Here is a 12808-nt window from a genome sequence, read left to right as displayed (position 1 = left end):
TGAAAATTAGGAGGAGCATGAAGAAGTGTTTAGTAACATGAAGAGCCTGAAAAGGTATGAAAAATATGGAGAGCTTCAAAAGGTGTGAAATACATGAGGAGCATGAAACGGTCTGAAAAATAGGAGGAGCATGAAGTGGTGTGGAAAAAGCTGAAGAGCCTGAAAAGTTGTGAAAAATATGAAGAGCTTCAAAAGGTGTCAAAAATATGAGGAGCATGAAACGGTCTGAAAAATAGGAGGAGCATGAAACGCTGATCAAAAACATGAAGAGCCTGAAAAGGTGTGAAAAATATGAAGAGCCTCAAAACGTGTCAAAAATATGAGGAGCATGAAACGGTCTGAAAAATAGGAGGAGCATGAAATGTTGTTGAAAAACTTGAAGAGCCTGAAAACTTGTGAAAAAATATGAAGAGCTTCCAAAGGTGTCAAAAATGAGATGAGCATGAAACGGTCTGAAAAATAGGATGAGCATGAAGCAGTGTTGAAAATCATGAAGAGCCTGAAAAGGTGTGAATAATATATAGAGCTTCAAAAGGTGTGAAAATACGAAGAGCTTCAAAAGCTGTCAAAATAAGATGATCATGAAACGGTCTGAAAATTAGGAGGAGCATGTAGTGGTTTTGAAAAATATGAAGAGCCTGAAAAGGTGTGAAATATATGAAGAGCTTCAAAAGGAGTGAAAATATGAAGAGCTTCAAAAGCTGTCAAAATGAGATGAGAATGAAACGGTCTGAAAATTAGGAGGAGCATGAAACGGTGTTCAAACAAATGAAGAGCCTGAAAAGGTGTGAAAAATAAGAAGAGCTTCAAAAGTTGTGAAATACATGAGGAGCATGAAACTGTGTGTAAAATAGGAGGAGCATGAAGTGGTGTTCAAAAACATGAAGAGCCTGACAAGGTGTGAAAAATATAAAGAGCTTCAAAAGGTGTGAAATACATGAGAGGAATGAAACTGTCTGAAAAATAGGAGGAGCATGAAGCGGTTGTGAAAAACATGAAGAGCATGAGAAGTTGTCAAAAATATAAAGAGCTTCTAAAGGTGTCAAAAATATGAGGACAATGAAACGCTCTGGAAAATAGGAGTAGCATGAAGTGGTGTTGAAAAAGATGAAGAGCCTGAAAAGGTGTGAAAAATTTGAAGAGCTTCAAAAGGTGTCAAAATTATGAGGAGCATGAAACGGTCTGAAAAATAGGAGGAGCATGAAGTGGTGTTGGAAAACATGAAGAGCCTGAAATGATGTGAAATATATGAAGAGGTTCAAAAGGTGTGAAAAATATGAGGAGGTTCAAAAAGGGTCAGAAATATGAGGAGCATGAAACGGTCTGAAAAATACGAGGAGCATGAAAAGGTGTTCAAAAACATGAAAAGCCTGAAAAGGTGTGAAAAATATGAAGAGCTTCAAAAGGTGTGAAATACATGAGAGGAATGAAACTGTCTGAAAAATAGGAGGAGAATGAAGCGGTTGTGAAAAACATGAAGAGCCTGAAAAGTTGTGAAAAATATAAAGAGCTTCTAAAGGTGTCAAAAATATGAGGACAATGAAACGCTCTGGAAAATAGGAGGAGCATGAAGTGGTGTTGAAAAACATGAAGAGCCTGAAATGATGTGAAATATATGAAGAGGTTCAAAAGGTGTGAAAAATATGAGGAGGTTCAAAAAGGGTCAAAAATATGAGGAGCATGAAACGGTCTGAAAAATAGGAGGAGCATGAAGCGGTGTTCAAAAACATGAAGAGCCTGAAAAGGTGTGAAGAATCTGAAGAGCTTCAATAGGTGTCAAAAATATGAGGAGCATGAAACAGTCTGAAAAATAGTAGGAGTATGAAACTGTGTTCAAAAACATGAAGAGCCTGAAAAGGAGTGCAAAATATGAAGAGCTTCAAAAGGTGTAAAATATATGAGGAGCATGAAACGGTCTGAAAAATAGGAGGAGCATGAAGCGGTGGTCCAAAACATGAAAGCTTGAAAAGGTGTGGAAAATATGAAGAGCTTCAAAAGGTGTGAACAATATGAAAAGCTTCAAAATGTGTCAAAAATGACATGAGCATGAAACGGTCTGAAAAATAGCAGGAGAATGTTGTGGTGTTGAAAAACATGAACAGCCTAAAAATGTGTGAAATATATGAGGACCTTCAAAAGGTGTCAAAAATATGAGGAGTATGAAACCGCCTGAAAACTAGGAGGAGTATGAAGCGGTGTTCAAAAACATGAAGAGCCTGAAAAGGTGTGAAAAATAAGAAGAGCTTCAAAAGGTGTCAAAAATATGAGGAGCATGAAATGATCTGAAAAATAGGAGGAACATGAAACGGTCTGAAAAATAGGAGGAGCATGAAGCGGTCTCCAAAAACCTGAAGAGCCTTAAAGGTGTGAAATATATGAAGAGTTTCAAAAGGTGTCAAAAATGAGATGAGCATGAAACGGTCTGATAAATAGGAGGAGCATGAAACGGTGATCAAAAACATGAAGAGCCTGAAAAGGTGTAAAAAATATGAAGAGTTCAAAAGGTGTCAAAAATATGAGGAGTGTGAAACTGTGTTGAAAAACATGACAAGAATGAAAAGGTGTGAAAAATATGAAGATCTTCAAAACGAGTCAAAATTTGAGAAGCATGAAATGGTCTCAAATATATGAGGAGCATGAAACGGTGTTGAAAAAACATGAAGAGCATGAAAAGTTGTGAAAAATATGAAGAGCTTCAAAATGTACCAAAAATATGAAGAGCATGAAATGGTCTGAAAAAGAGGAGGATCATGAAGCAGTTTTGAAAAATATGAAGAGCCTGAAAAGTTATGAAATATATGAAGAGCTTCAAAAGGTGTCAAAATATGAGGAGCATGAAACGGTCTGAAAAATAGGAGGAGCATGAAGCGGTGTTGAAAAACATGAAGAGCCTGAAAAGGTGTGAAAAATATGCAGAGCTTCAAAACGTGTCAAAAATAAAAGGAGTGTGAAACGGTCTGAAAAGTAGGAGCAGCATGAAACCGTGTTTAATAACATCAAGAGCCTGAAAAGGTGTGAAAAATATGAAGAGCTTCAAAAGGTGTGAAATACATGAGGAGCTTGAAACGGTCTGAAAATAGTAGGAGCATGAAGCGGTGTTCAAAATCATGAAGAGCCTGTAAAGGTGTGAAAAATATGAAGAGCTTCAAAAGGTGTCAAAAATATGAGGAGCATGAAACGATCTGAAAAATAGGAGGAGCGTGAAGCGGTGTTCAAAAACTTGAAGAGCCTGAAAAGGTGTGAAATATATGAGGACTTTCAAAAGGTGTCTACAATAAGAAGAGCATGAAACGGTCTGAAAAATAGAGGAGCATGAAGCGGTGTTCAAAACATGAAGAGCCTGAAAATGTGTGAAACATATGAAGTGCTTCAAAAGGTGTGAAATATATGAGGAGCAAAAACGGTCTGAAAAATAGTAGGAGCATGAAGCGGTGTTCAAAAACATGAATAGCCTGAAAAGTTGTGAAAAATATGAAGACCTTCAAAAGGTGGGAAATACAAGAGGAGCATGAAACGGTATGAAAAATAGGAGGATCATAAAACGGTGTTGAAAAACATGAAGAGCCTGAAAAGGTGTGAAATATATGAAGAGCTTCATAGGGTGTGAAATACATGAGGAGCATGAAACGGTCTGAAAAATAGGAGGAGCATGAAGCAGTCTTCAAAAACATGAAGAGCCTGAAAAAGTGTGAAAAATATGAAGAGCTTCAAAAGGTGTGAAAAATATGAAGAGCTTAAAAAGGTGTCAAAAATATGAGGAGCATGAAACGGTCTGAAATATAGGAGGAGCATGAAACGCTGTTCAAAAACATGAAGAGCCTGCAATGGTGTGAAAAATATGAAGAGTCCCAAAACGTGTAGACAACATGAGAAGCATGAAACGGTCTGAAAAATAGGAGCAGCATGAAATGGTGTTCAAAAACATGAAGAGCCTGAAAAGGTGTGAAAAATATGAAGAGCTTCAAAAGGTGTCAAAAATATGAGGAGCATGAAACGGTCTGAAAAATAGGAGGAGCATGAAGCTGTGCTCAAATACATGAAGAGCCTGGGAAGGTGGGAAAAATATGAAGAGCTTCTAAATGTGTGAAAAATATGAGGAGCATGAACCGGTCTCAAAAATAGGAGGAGCATGAAGTGGTGTTGAAAAACATGAAGAGCCTGAAAAGGGGTGAAAAATATGAAGAGCTTCAAAAGGTGTCAATAATAAGAGGTGCATGAAACAGTTTGAAATATAGGAGGAGAAAGAAACGATCTGAAAAATAGGAGGAGCATGAAGCGGTGTTGAAAAACATGAAGAGCCTGAAAAGGTGTGACAAATATAAAGAGATACAAAAGGTGTGAAAAATATGAGGAGCATTAAACGGTCTGAAAAATAGGAGAAGCATGAAACGGTGTTAGAAACATGAAGAGCATGAAAAGGTGTGAAAAAAAGGAAGAGCTTCAAAAGGTGTCAAATATATGAGGAACATGAAACGTTTTGAAAAATAGAAGGAGCATGAAGCGGTGTGGAAAAAGATGATGAGCCTGAAAAGGTGTGAAAAATATGAAGAGCTTCAAAAGGTGTGAAAAATATGAAGAGCATGAAACGGTCTGAAAAATAGGAGTAGCATAAAGCGGTATTCAAAACCATGAAGAGCCTGAAAAGGTGTGAATAATATGAAGAGCTTCAAAATGTGTCATAAATATGAGGAGCATGTAACCGTCTCAAAATTAGGAGGAGCACGAAGCGGTTTTCAAAAATATGGAGAGCCTGTAAGGTATGAGAAATATGAAGAGCCTCAACAGTTGTCTAAAATATGAAGAGCATGAAACGGTCTGAAAAATAGGAGGAGCATGAAACGGTGTTCAAAAACATGAAGTGCCTGAAAAGGAGTGAAAAATATGAACAGCTTCAAAAGATGTCAAAAATATGAGGAGCATGAAACGGTCTGAAAATAGGAGGAGCATGAAGCGGTGTTGAAAAACATGAAGAGCCTTCAAAGGTGTGAAAAATATGAAGAGCTTCAAAAGTTGTCAAAAATATGAGGAGCATGAAACGTTCTGAAAATAGGAGGAGCATGAAGCGGTGTTGAAAAACATGAAGAGCCTGAAAAGGTGTGAAAAATATGAAGAGTTTCAAAAGGTGTCAAAAATATGAGGAACATGAAACGGTCTGAAAAATAGAAGGCGCATGAAGTGGTGTTTAAAAACATGAAGAGCCTGTAAAGCTGTGAAAAATATGAAGAGCTTCAAAAGGTGTCAAAAATATGAGGAACATGAAACGGTCTGAAAAATAGGAGGAGCATGAAACGGTGTTCAAAAACATGAAGAGTCTGAAAAGGTATGGAAAATATGAAGAGCTTCAAAAGGTGTTAAAAATATGAGGAACCTGAAACGGTCTCAAAAATAGGAGGAGCATGAAACGGTCTGAAAAATAGGAGGAGCATGAAGCGGTGTTGAAAAACATGAAGAGCCTGAAAAGGTGTGAATAACATGAAGAGCTTCAAAAGGTGTGAAAAGTATGAGGAGCATGAAACGGTCGGAAAAATAGAAGGAGCATGAAGCGGTGTTGAAAAACATGAAGATCCTGAAAAGGTGTGAAAAATATGAGGAGCTTCAAAAGGTGTGAAAAATATGAAGAGCTTCAAAATGTGTCAAAAATGAGATGAGCATGAAACGGTCTGAAAAATATGAGGAGATTGAAGTTGTGTTGAAAAACATGAAGAGCCTGAAAAGGTGTGAAATATATGAGGAGCTTGAAAAGGTGTCAAAAATATAAGAAGCATGAAACGATCTGAAAAATAGGAGGTGCATGAAGTGATGTTGAAAAACATGAAGGCCTGAAAAGGTGTGAAAAATATGAGGAGCTTCAAAAGGTGTGAAAAATATGAAGAGCTTCAAAATGTGTCAAAAATGAGATGAGCATGAAACGGTCTGAAAAATATGAGGAGATTGAAGTTGTGTTGAAAAACATGAAGAGCCTGAAAAGGTGTGAAATATATGAGGAGCTTCAAAAGGTGTCAAAAATATGACGAGCATGAAACGGTCTGAACAATAGGAGGAGCATGAAGTGATGTTGAAAAACATGAAGAGCCTGAAAAGGTGTGAAAAATATGAAGAGCTTCAAAAGGTGTCAAATATATGAGGAGCATGAAACGGTCTGAAAAATAGGAGGAGCATGAAGCGTTGTTGAAAAATATGAAGAGCCTGAAAAGTTGTGAAAAATATAAAGAGCTTCTAAAGGTGTGAAAAATATGAGGAGGTTCAAAAAGGGTCAAAAATATGAGGAGCATGAAACGGTCTGAAAAATAGGAGGAGCAAGAAGCGGTGTTCAAAAACATGAAGAGCCTGAAAAGGTGTGAAAAATATGAAGAGCTTCAAAATGTGTCAAAAATATGAGGAGCATGAAACGGTCTGAAAAATAGGAGGAGCATGAAACGGTGTTCAAAAACATGAAGAACCTGAAAAGGTGTGAAAAATATGAAGAGTTTCTAAAGGTGTCAAAAATATGAGGAGCATGAAACGGTCTGAAACATAGGAAGACCATGAAACGGTGTCAAAAACATGAAGAGCCTGAAAGGTGGGAAAATTATGAAGAGATTCAAAAGGTGTGAAATACATGAGGAGCATGAAAGGGTCTGAAAATTAGGAGGAGCATGAAGAAGTGTTTAGTAACATGAAGAGCCTGAAAAGGTATGAAAAATATGGAGAGCTTCAAAAGGTGTGAAATACATGAGGAGCATGAAACGGTCTGAAAAATAGGAGGAGCATGAAGTGGTGTGGAAAAAGCTGAAGAGCCTGAAAAGTTGTGAAAAATATGAAGAGCTTCAAAAGGTGTCAAAAATATGAGGAGCATGAAACGGTCTGAAAAATAGGAGGAGCATGAAACGCTGATCAAAAACATGAAGAGCCTGAAAAGGTGTGAAAAATATGAAGAGCCTCAAAACGTGTCAAAAATATGAGGAGCATGAAACGGTCTGAAAAATAGGAGGAGCATGAAATGTTGTTGAAAAACTTGAAGAGCCTGAAAACTTGTGAAAAAATATGAAGAGCTTCCAAAGGTGTCAAAAATGAGATGAGCATGAAACGGTCTGAAAAATAGGATGAGCATGAAGCGGTGTTGAAAATCATGAAGAGCCTGAAAAGGTGTGAATAATATATAGAGCTTCAAAAGGTGTGAAAATACGAAGAGCTTCAAAAGCTGTCAAAATAAGATGATCATGAAACGGTCTGAAAATTAGGAGGAGCATGTAGTGGTTTTGAAAAATATGAAGAGCCTGAAAAGGTGTGAAATATATGAAGAGCTTCAAAAGGAGTGAAAATATGAAGAGCTTCAAAAGCTGTCAAAATGAGATGAGAATGAAACGGTCTGAAAATTAGGAGGAGCATGAAACGGTGTTCAAACAAATGAAGAGCCTGAAAAGGTGTGAAAAATAAGAAGAGCTTCAAAAGTTGTGAAATACATGAGGAGCATGAAACTGTGTGTAAAATAGGAGGAGCATGAAGTGGTGTTCAAAAACATGAAGAGCCTGACAAGGTGTGAAAAATATAAAGAGCTTCAAAAGGTGTGAAATACATGAGAGGAATGAAACTGTCTGAAAAATAGGAGGAGCATGAAGCGGTTGTGAAAAACATGAAGAGCCTGAGAAGTTGTCAAAAATATAAAGAGCTTCTAAAGGTGTCAAAAATATGAGGACAATGAAACGCTCTGGAAAATAGGAGTAGCATGAAGTGGTGTTGAAAAAGATGAAGAGCCTGAAAAGGTGTGAAAAATTTGAAGAGCTTCAAAAGGTGTCAAAATTATGAGGAGCATGAAACGGTCTGAAAAATAGGAGGAGCATGAAGTGGTGTTGGAAAACATGAAGAGCCTGAAATGATGTGAAATATATGAAGAGGTTCAAAAGGTGTGAAAAATATGAGGAGGTTCAAAAAGGGTCAGAAATATGAGGAGCATGAAACGGTCTGAAAAATACGAGGAGCATGAAAAGGTGTTCAAAAACATGAAAAGCCTGAAAAGGTGTGAAAAATATGAAGAGCTTCAAAAGGTGTGAAATACATGAGAGGAATGAAACTGTCTGAAAAATAGGAGGAGAATGAAGCGGTTGTGAAAAACATGAAGAGCCTGAAAAGTTGTGAAAAATATAAAGAGCTTCTAAAGGTGTCAAAAATATGAGGACAATGAAACGCTCTGGAAAATAGGAGGAGCATGAAGTGGTGTTGAAAAACATGAAGAGCCTGAAATGATGTGAAATATATGAAGAGGTTCAAAAGGTGTGAAAAATATGAGGAGGTTCAAAAAGGGTCAAAAATATGAGGAGCATGAAACGGTCTGAAAAATAGGAGGAGCATGAAGCGGTGTTCAAAAACATGAAGAGCCTGAAAAGGTGTGAAAAATATGAAGAGCTTCAAAAGGTGTCAAGTATATGAGGAGCATGAAACGGTAGGAAAAATAGGAGGAACATGAAGCGGTGTTCAAAAACATGAAGAGCCAGAACGTGTTTGAAATATCAGAAGAGCTTCAAAGGGTGTCAAAATTATGAGGAGCATGAAACAGTCTGAAAAATAGGAGGAGCATGAAACAGTGTTGAAAAACATGAAGAGCCTGAAAAGGTGTGAAAAATATGAAGAGCTTCAAAATGTGTCAAAAATATGAGGAGCATGAAACGGTCTGAAAAATAGGAGGAGCATGAAACGGTGTTCAAAAACATGAAGAACCTGAAAAGGTGTGAAAAATATGAAGAGTTTCTAAAGGTGTCAAAAATATGAGGAGCATGAAACGGTCTGAAAAATAGGAAGACCATGAAACGGTGTTCAAAAACATGAAGAGCCTGAAACGTGGGAAAATTATGAAGAGATTCAAAAGGTGTGAAATACATGAGGAGCATGAAAGGGTCTGAAAATTAGGAGGAGCATGAAGAAGTGTTTAGTAACATGAAGAGCCTGAAAAGGTATGAAAAATATGGAGAGCTTCAAAAGGTGTGAAATACATGAGGAGCATGAAACGGTCTGAAAAATAGGAGGAGCATGAAGTGGTGTGGAAAAAGCTGAAGAGCCTGAAAAGTTGTGAAAAATATGAAGAGCTTCAAAAGGTGTCAAAAATATGAGGAGCATGAAACGGTCTGAAAAATAGGAGGAGCATGAAACGCTGATCAAAAACATGAAGAGCCTGAAAAGGTGTGAAAAATATGAAGAGCCTCAAAACGTGTCAAAAATATGAGGAGCATGAAACGGTCTGAAAAATAGGAGGAGCATGAAGTGTTGTTGAAAAACTTGAAGAGCCTGAAAACTTGTGAAAAAATATGAAGAGCTTCCAAAGGTGTCAAAAATGAGATGAGCATGAAACGGTCTGAAAAATAGGATGAGCATGAAGCGGTGTTGAAAATCATGAAGAGCTTGAAAAGGTGTGAATAATATATAGAGCTTCAAATATGTGAAAATACGAAGAGCTTCAAAAGCTGTCAAAATAAGATGTTCATGAAACGGTCTGAAAATTAGGAGGAGCATGTAGTGGTTTTGAAAAATATGAAGAGCCTGAAAAGGTGTGAAATATATGAAGAGCTTCAAAAGGAGTGAAAATATGAAGAGCTTCAAAAGCTGTCAAAATGAGATGAGAATGAAACGGTCTGAAAATTAGGAGGAGCATGAAACGGTGTTCAAACAAATGAAGAGCCTGAAAAGGTGTGAAAAATAAGAAGAGCTTCAAAAGTTGTGAAATACATGAGGAGCATGAAACTGTGTGTAAAATAGGAGGAGCATGAAGTGGTGTTCAAAAACATGAAGAGCCTGACAAGGTGTGAAAAATATAAAGAGCTTCAAAAGGTGTGAAATACATGAGAGGAATGAAACTGTCTGAAAAATAGGAGGAGCATGAAGCGGTTGTGAAAAACATGAAGAGCCTGAGAAGTTGTCAAAAATATAAAGAGCTTCTAAAGGTGTCAAAAATATGAGGACAATGAAACGCTCTGGAAAATAGGAGTAGCATGAAGTGGTGTTGAAAAAGATGAAGAGCCTGAAAAGGTGTGAAAAATTTGAAGAGCTTCAAAAGGTGTCAAAATTATGAGGAGCATGAAACGGTCTGAAAAATAGGAGGAGCATGAAGTGGTGTTGGAAAACATGAAGAGCCTGAAATGATGTGAAATATATGAAGAGGTTCAAAAGGTGTGAAAAATATGAGGAGGTTCAAAAAGGGTCAGAAATATGAGGAGCATGAAACGGTCTGAAAAATACGAGGAGCATGAAAAGGTGTTCAAAAACATGAAAAGCCTGAAAAGGTGTGAAAAATATGAAGAGCTTCAAAAGGTGTGAAATACATGAGAGGAATGAAACTGTCTGAAAAATAGGAGGAGCATGAAGCGGTTGTGAAAAACATGAAGAGCCTGAAAAGTTGTGAAAAATATAAAGAGCTTCTAAAGGTGTCAAAAATATGAGGACAATGAAACGCTCTGGAAAATAGGAGGAGCATGAAGTGGTGTTGAAAAACATGAAGAGCCTGAAATGATGTGAAATATATGAAGAGGTTCAAAAGGTGTGAAAAATATGAGGAGGTTCAAAAAGGGTCAAAAATATGAGGAGCATGAAACGGTCTGAAAAATAGGAGGAGCATGAAGCGGTGTTCAAAAACATGAAGAGCCTGAAAAGGTGTGAAAAATATGAAGAGCTTCAAAAGGTGTCAAGTATATGAGGAGCATGAAACGGTAGGAAAAATAGGAGGAACATGAAGCGGTGTTCAAAAACATGAAGAGCCAGAACAGGTTTGAAATATCAGAAGAGCTTCAAAGGGTGTCAAAATTATGAGGAGCATGAAACAGTCTGAAAAATAGGAGGAGCATGAAACAGTGTTGAAAAACATGAAGAGCCTGAAAAGGTGTGAAAAATATGAAGAGCTTCAAAAGGTATGAAAAATATGAAGAGCTTCAAAAGGTGTCAAAAATATGAGGAGAATGAAAAGTTTTGAAAAATAGGAAGAGCATGAAGCAGTGTTTAAAAACATGAAGATCATGAAAAGGTGTGAAAAATATGAAGATCTTCAAAAGGTGACAAAAATATGTGGAGCATGAAACGGTCTGAAAAATAGGAGGAGAATGAAATGGTTTTGAAAAAGATGAAGATCCTGAAATTGTTTGAAATATGTGAAGAGCTTCAAAAGGTGCCAAAAATATGAGGAATCTGAAACGGTGTGAAAAATAGGAGGTGCATGAAGCAGTGTTCAAAAATATGAAGAGCCTGAAAAATTGTGAAAAATAGGAATAGCTTCAAAAAGTGTCAAAAATATGAGGAGAATGAAAAGCTCTGAAAAATAGGAAGAGCATGAAGCGGTGTTTAAAAACATGAAGATCCTGAAAAGGTGTGAAAAATATGAAGAGCTTCAAAATTTGTCAAAAATATGAGGAGCATGACACAGTCTGAAAATTAGGATGAGAATGAAACTGTTTTGAAAAAGATGAAGAGCAAGAAAACGTGTGAAAATTATGAAGAGGTTCCAAAGTTATCAAAAATATGAGAAGCATGAAACGGTATGAAAATAGAAGCAGCATGAAGCGGTGTTGAAAAACATGAAATCTGAAAAGGTGTGAAAAATATGAAGAGCTTCAAAAAGTGTCAAAAATATGAGGAGCATGAAACAGTCTGAAAAATAGGATGAGCATGAAATGGTTTTGAAGAAGATGAAGAGCATGAGAAGGTGTGAAAAATATGAAGAGATTCAAATGTGCCAAAAATATGAGGAGCATCAAACAGTCTGCGAAATATGATGAGCATGAAATGGTTTTGAAGAAGATGAAGAGAATGAAAATGTGTGAAAAATATGAAGAGCTTCAAAAGGTGTCAAAAATATGAGAAGCATGAAATGACTGAAAAATAGGAGGAGCACAAAGCGGTGTTGAAAAACATGAAGAGCCTGAAAAGGTGTGAAAATATGAAGAGCTTCAAAAGGTGTCAAAAATATGAGAAGCATGAAATGACTGAAAAATAGGAGGAGCACAAAGCGGTGTTGAAAAACATGAAGAGCCTGAAAAGGTGTGAAAAATATGAAGAGCTTCAAAAGTTGTCAAAAATATGAGGAGCAAGAAACAGTCTGAAAATTAGGATGACAATGAAACTGTTTTGAAAAAGATGAAGAGCATGAAAAGGTGTGAAAAATACGAAGAGCTTCAAAAGGTGTCAAAAATATGAGGAGCATGAAACGGTCTGAAAAATAGGAGGAGCATGAAGCGGTGGTCAAATACATGAAGAGCATGAAAAGGGGTGAAAAATATGAAGAACTTCAAAAGGTGTCAAAAAGATGAGAAGCATGAAATGACTGAAAAATAGGAGGAGCATGAAGCGGTGCTGAAAAACATGAAGAGCCTGAAAAGGTGTGAAAAATATGAAGAGCTTCAAAAGGTACCAAAAATATGAGGAGCATGAAACAGTCTGAAAAATAGGAGGAGCAAGAAGCAGTGTTTAAAAACATGAAGATCCTGAAAAGCTTTGAAAAATATGAAGAGCTTCAGACGGTGTCAAAAATATGAGGCGCATGAAAAGGTCGGAAAAATAGGAGGAGCATGAAGCGGTGGTTAAAAGATGAAGACCTTAAAAGGTGTAAATAATATGAAGAGATACAAAAGTTGTCAAAAATATGAGGAGCATGAAACATTCTGAAAAATAGGATGAGAATGAAACGGTTCTGAAAAACAGGAAGAGCATAAAAAGGTGTGAAAAATATGAAGAGCTTCAAAAGTTGTCAAAAATATGAGGAGCATGAAACAGTCTGAAAAATAGGAAGAGCATGAAACTGTGTTCAAAAACATGAAGAGCCTGAAAAGGTGTGAAAAATATGAAGAACTTCAAA

This window comes from Dama dama, unplaced genomic scaffold (genome assembly GCF_033118175.1).
Source record: "Dama dama isolate Ldn47 unplaced genomic scaffold, ASM3311817v1 ptg000071l, whole genome shotgun sequence".
In the NCBI taxonomy this organism is placed as follows: Eukaryota; Metazoa; Chordata; class Mammalia; order Artiodactyla; family Cervidae; genus Dama; species Dama dama.
This window is presented reverse-complemented; position numbering follows the sequence as displayed.